At 41.1% G+C, this 5,904-nt stretch overlaps 1 long non-coding RNA gene across 1 annotated transcript; it reads right to left on the reverse strand.

Annotated features, from left to right (window-relative positions):
• Window positions 1-1,321: 1,321 nt before the first annotated feature.
• LOC133392928 (uncharacterized) lies at window positions 1,322-1,837 on the reverse strand. The gene is made up of 3 exons (XR_009765898.1): window positions 1,725-1,837; window positions 1,532-1,634; window positions 1,322-1,453 (listed from the first exon to the last, which is right to left on the reverse strand). It is a non-coding gene; the product is annotated as an uncharacterized LOC133392928 (long non-coding RNA).
• Window positions 1,838-5,904: the final 4,067 nt, after the last annotated feature.

Genomic DNA, 5,904 nt, shown 5'->3' on the forward strand with positions numbered 1-5,904 from the left:
CTCGTTCGTTCCTGGGAACGTTCGCCGCGACGCTCATTTTCACTCATTTCATAGCCCTCTAGATCAAAAATTAGAAAACCGTATAGATTTTATACTGGCCAACCTAGTGGTGCAACCCTGTCCACTCATGAGCGTCGAACGAGTTCGCCGGTACGGCTGTATTATATGCCTGAACGAATTTACAACTCGCTGAACATGTCTATATAATCCTCGAAAACCCTGTAATATATAATATGTCAGGTATATACCAAATACTGCGTTTTTTTTCTTCAAAAAGTACTAAAATCCCTAACAGGCCGCAACGCCAAGTACAGGGCGTTCTGTTGTTTGTGCTGTATTGCAGGTGAACGATTTTTGTATGGCTCGCCGTGCAACGGTACGCGCTCCAAACATGTTTGAATGCATTTTTGACATTTAAGGTTAAATGATAAGTCTGAGTCTGTCTGAATTTTTGACAGCCTGTTGACCACAAGTAAAATAAGGTATTATAGTATAATACAGGGTTTGCGAGGATTATATAGACATGTTCAGCGAGTTGTAGATTCGTTCAGGCATATAACAGACTCTTTCATCGAGATATAGAATTGTTCGGATGTAGGCGTAGACATGTTCGGTTATACTGTAGAGCTGTCACTTTCGTACCCCTTGGACTGCAGCTTGCATCATTCTCATCAGGAGGTAAACAAACAGTTTTCGAAAAAATAAGCTTTTTTCAACTAATTTATGTATTAAACAGCTTGGGGAATGATTATTAGCTAATTTTAGGACTTATAAGAATGAAAAATTGAACCCTGCGGCACAGTGTGTAAACAAAACAAATGACAGCACTACAGAATCGCTGAACATGTCTACGCCTACATCCGAACAATTCTATATCTCGCTGAAAGAGTCTATTATATGCCTGAACGAATCTACAACTCGCTGAACATGTCTATATAATCCTCGAAAACCCTGTAATGCCCTAACGCTTTCTGCTGCATCCCAGATAGCAAAGCCGAAGGCCTTTGTATGGGAGCCATCGCGCTGATCAAGGCTCACTTTTTCGCGCGCATAAAGCAAAAAAGTGCGCGAAGGCGAAAAAAACCCGAAAGCGCTTCGTGTCCTCTCTCGTGTTTCTAGTTTTATTCTCTCTCGCATGTCATCACTCTCTCCCAGTTTTTCGGATTGAAATGAGAATTCACTCTCTTGATTTGGTTGCGGCAGTCTAGCTGCTTCACACTCTTTATTCTCTTCTTTTTGCAGTTCCCACAAGAGGATTCACACATGTGTTCTCACATACTTACATACACACACACGGTGGTTGGAAGCTTGGTGCGGCTGTTTCCAATTCTGCCTTTTCTTCTTCCCTCTTCACACCGCGCTGGAGCCCGTGGTGGTGCGCGTGTTCAGCCTGCTTGGTTCAGGAAAGATGTCATCAGATTTGGCGCGCCTCAACCGCGGTGTTGTATGAAGGCTGTTGATGAAAATACACAATTAATAGACACACTTTGTTAAAAATATTACACTTCATTTAAAGATGTGACAAACTTACCTTTGTGCTTGAGGATCAATTGAAACTTGAACGCCTGTGCACACAGTGTCACACTTTTTAAGTAGTTTGAGGAACAGCTAGCGGTAGCAGCACACATCTGAAACTTGTAATGTGCAAAACATTGCATATTAGAATAATATTAGAATTAGAATAAATGTCACATAGCACTAGACACTTAGAAAAAGACACTTACCCAAACAATTAGATGATAAAAATTCGTCCTCCGATGAAGCAGAAAGAACACCGCGGATGGCGCAGTATGGAAAGTGTTTCACGCAGGAAAAATAGTTCACGCAGCACACAAACACACATTCTCACATCCACGGTTCAGAGCACACTGAAGTCGCTCTTTGGCTTGGATGGAAAAGAGCAAACACCCTGATGAGTGCGATGGAAGAAAATGACGTGTGTTCAACAGGGATGGGTAGAATCCAACACACGAAGTGTGCAGGAGAATTCTCTTCGTGTGGCAAGAGAGAATTGACTAACACCCTGATGAGCGAGAACGCAACAAACGTTGTGGAATGTAGAAACGGGATAGGAATAGTAAGCGAAGGCAGTTTGTGGACATAAGGGGGTTGAAACTGGGAGAAAAAAGCTTCGGTTGCTACTTCCCAACCAACCAAGCCGAGCTCTTTCGAAGCAAATCCTTCGTGATGAGCGAGAAAGCATGTCACGCATCTCACGTGTTGCCATGCGAACAGCTGCGCGTGTAGATGTGTGAGTGCGCGGAGAAAAATTGATGGATGACGAATGGAGGAAGGGGAGGAGCTTCACTCTCTCGAAGCATTTGAAGGGGGGCCGAACGCTCTCTTCACATTTTGCGAAGAATCAGTTCAACTCAAACGCTTGGCAAAGAGGATATACTACTTTGAGGCACTAAATATTTCAGGCAATGGAGTCGTGGTCTATTAGTATTAGTATAAATTATTTCCCTTACCCCATTTATGAATTAATTTAAAGGAATAAACATTAATCTGAGTAAAATTTCCAAAGTCACTTTTAGCAAAAAACTTTTTCCAAATGTGTTTTGAAATTCTGAATCGATCTTGTAAAGACGGGTTTTTCATACAATGCGTACTTTTTAAGATATTTGGAAAAGTACGGTTCATAGGGTGCGCGGATGATATACTAGCAATGCTATTCCAATGAAATGCTATTCCGCTCTATCAAATTTTCAGCTGAGCGATTTTGTCTGTTTACGTTAGAACCGCTCCATTATTATTGCGCCTTTTACGTCCTCACGCGCGAATTCACAAATAGTTAAAGTGTTAGGCCCGCTTGTGATGAACAGTAGATCCACCATGTACCATGTTTCAATTCTCTGATTAAATCGCACGTAATAAATAAAATTAAATAGTGCTTTAATATCTCTCCTTCCAATTTCAATTAAAAACACATAACCACTGCACATAAGGTAGGAAGATAGATGAGAGGAGGAGGAGGAGGAGGGGCTATAAACACGTACGTAAATAAAAGGGGGCAGGGCGCGCGTGTGAGCGAAACGCGGCAGCAAACGAGAGAATTTTTTCTTTCTCTTTTGTAACATTTCGGCTAAACACCCGAGCTTAACTTCGGTAGGAACTGCCTATCAAAGTTGGTACACCTTCGGTAGAGAACTTCTATCGAAGCTATATCGAAGCAAATTTACTTCGAAAGAGCACGGTTTGGTTGGTTGGGTTGGGATGGGCCCACATCGACTCGCAGGTCGACTCGCGCGATCGCGACACGAAGCCGAAGCGAAGACGGTTATAGTGCGAAGGGTATAAGTACAGGTGTGAGGTACGCTATCGCCCTTTTTCTATCGTTATCGGAATAAAGACACGTTGTTTATAGCTTTTTGTCATAACCTTGAATTCGAGGAGCGTGAGCTCGAAATCACGCGGTAATTTGCTCTACAGGATGCGTGCATACCGAACCAGGCGGAAAAGGCAGTAGCGTGACTGGCCGATACGGACCGTGTCGGTATGGCACCTGGGGCGCAACGCGATGGCGGCAGCATCGGGTACCCTCGATCCAGTCAGCCCCCCTTTACACCAACGGGAAGCCGTAGGAGTTTTCCCCCGCACTACGATCCGACGTGGATGTATGACCACCGAGCAGCGCAGGAACAAGAATACGAGGCGTGGCGGCGTGCGGAGGAAAACTCCTTTACAAAGGATCGCGAAAACCATCATCCCAGACGACACCATCTTGAGTCAACCGACGTACAAAATGGTGGTCCAAGTCGCGTGTCTACATCCTTAAACATGGGTCTCAGAAGTACAGCGTTGAACCAAAGCCATGGAAATGCACGTCAAGCTATCGGAAACGATCTACTAGCTTCGAGGAGACGTTAGGTGTGCTCGAGATAGAATTTGGAAGGCCGGAACTGATCGTTGACAGCAAGATCGAAAAGGTGAGGAATGTAATAACTCGGACCTTTGTGATATTATGCTCAACACTGAACAGAACCTTCTTGTTTGTTTCTTAGTTCATCACTGTCCTGATTTCGGACACGATGCGTTCTATTTATTAATTTCATTAGTTTCACGTTAGGCGAGATACCTGAAGCCGTTTTGCCAAAGTTGCATTTTGTTGTGGGAACCGAAATTGTCATCGGTTCCCTGTTATTTTGTAAGGTGGCAAAAGGTGGGAACCATTCGATAAAGTCGCGGACACGCGTCTCTTATTGCATACTGCAGCCGCAGTCCGTTTTGGCGTTAGCTATTCCGGTACTGGGCAGTGCGTGTGCGTATCGAAATTAGACCTGTCTAGACGGTATGGAATGTTCGTCACACCTCACCCCTTTTTAGAGACAAATTTTTGATTTTTGAAAATTTGGCTTCAGATACCTTTCCTTGTTTCTTGAATTTATACTTAAGTATATGAGTACATTATATTTTTATGTTTATTTTATAGTTTTCTTATCTCTTAACTAGTCTAGATATGTGTACTACTTGTTCTTTGCTATTTTTACCTTTTATAGTGGCGTTAGCTTGATTTATTTTTGTTACTATGTAGGGTCCACTATAGACTGGTTCTAATTTATGTCTATTTTCTATCTTAAGATATACTATATCGTTTATCGCTACGCTTATGTTCCTTTCATCTAGTAGGCTGTTTAATAGTATTGTTCTTTTTATTTTTTCTTGTTCTAAAGTTTTTCTTACTGTATCATGGGCAATTTGAAGGCGATATTTCAACTCTTTTTCATATGCATCTATGTTGTATAATGGTTCCGTTTTGTTAATATTGCAGAATTCAAATGCATTCAGCTTTTTCCCGAAAACAAGTTCAAATGGCGTATAATCGTGTAGGTTATTTGGTGTGGTATTATAGCAAAAACAGTAAAAAGATAGCCACTCATCCCAATCGTTACTGCGCTCGTTTCCAAAATTTCTTAAATACTCATTAAGGCACTTGTGGTTTCGCTCTAAGGCTCCGATCGTTTGGGGGTGGTAAGCTGTTGAACATTTGCGATCAATTTTAAGCAATTTACAAACCTCGTCAAAAACACCTTTATATTCTGTTCCTTGATCAGTTTTAATACATTTCATGGGTCCGTATATAAGTATGCATTTATTCACAATTTCTTTAGCGATTGTAGAAGCTGATTTGTCTGGTACTGGAAAAGCCATAACATATTTTGAAAGATCGCATTGCAGGGTAATAGCGTAGTGATTTCCTGATTCTGTTATAGGAAAAGGTCCTATAGTGTCTATAGATACTACATCGAATGGTTTATTTGGTGTTGTTGTAACGATTGCAGGGGTTCTCAATGGTATGGCATGTTTGTTTATTTTGCAGCTTAAACATTGTTTAACATAGTCTGTAATTGTTTTTTTCATGTTCGGCCATGAATAAATCGATTTTAGTTTTTTATATAGTTTGTTGATTCCGACGTGACCTCCCGTAGGCATGTCGTGGTATCTTTTAATCAACATGTCAATATCAGTTTTCTTATAAACCTCGACGGGTTTGTCATAGATTATTACGGCAGTGTTCTTAAGAACAGCGTTGCCAAAGTTTTTAAAATCTTCTTTACTAACGTATTTAAAAATGTCATCATTAGCTTGTATTGCGACACATGTTTTACCTCTCGAAGGGTTATCTTTTTCATTATTCTTGCATCTTTCAGCAATTTTATTTTTTTGGGCAGGCCTGCCATCAATGATTTTTAATACCCTTTCTAATTCTTCTTTCATGTTCGTATTTATTGCGAGTACTTCCTCTTCGGCAAGTCTCTTACGAAATCTTTTATCGTAGGTATTCAAAAATAGGGTTTTTCTATTTTTGTCCGGGTGAAACGTTAGTTTAGGTAGATCGAATGCTTCTAAACTATTTGTTGCATCATATACATGGAGTTGATCAGGCTCCTTGATGTGAATTAA

The sequence above is a fragment of the Anopheles gambiae genome, chromosome 3 (genome assembly GCF_943734735.2).
Source record: "Anopheles gambiae chromosome 3, idAnoGambNW_F1_1, whole genome shotgun sequence".
Classification (NCBI taxonomy): Eukaryota; Metazoa; Arthropoda; class Insecta; order Diptera; family Culicidae; genus Anopheles; species Anopheles gambiae.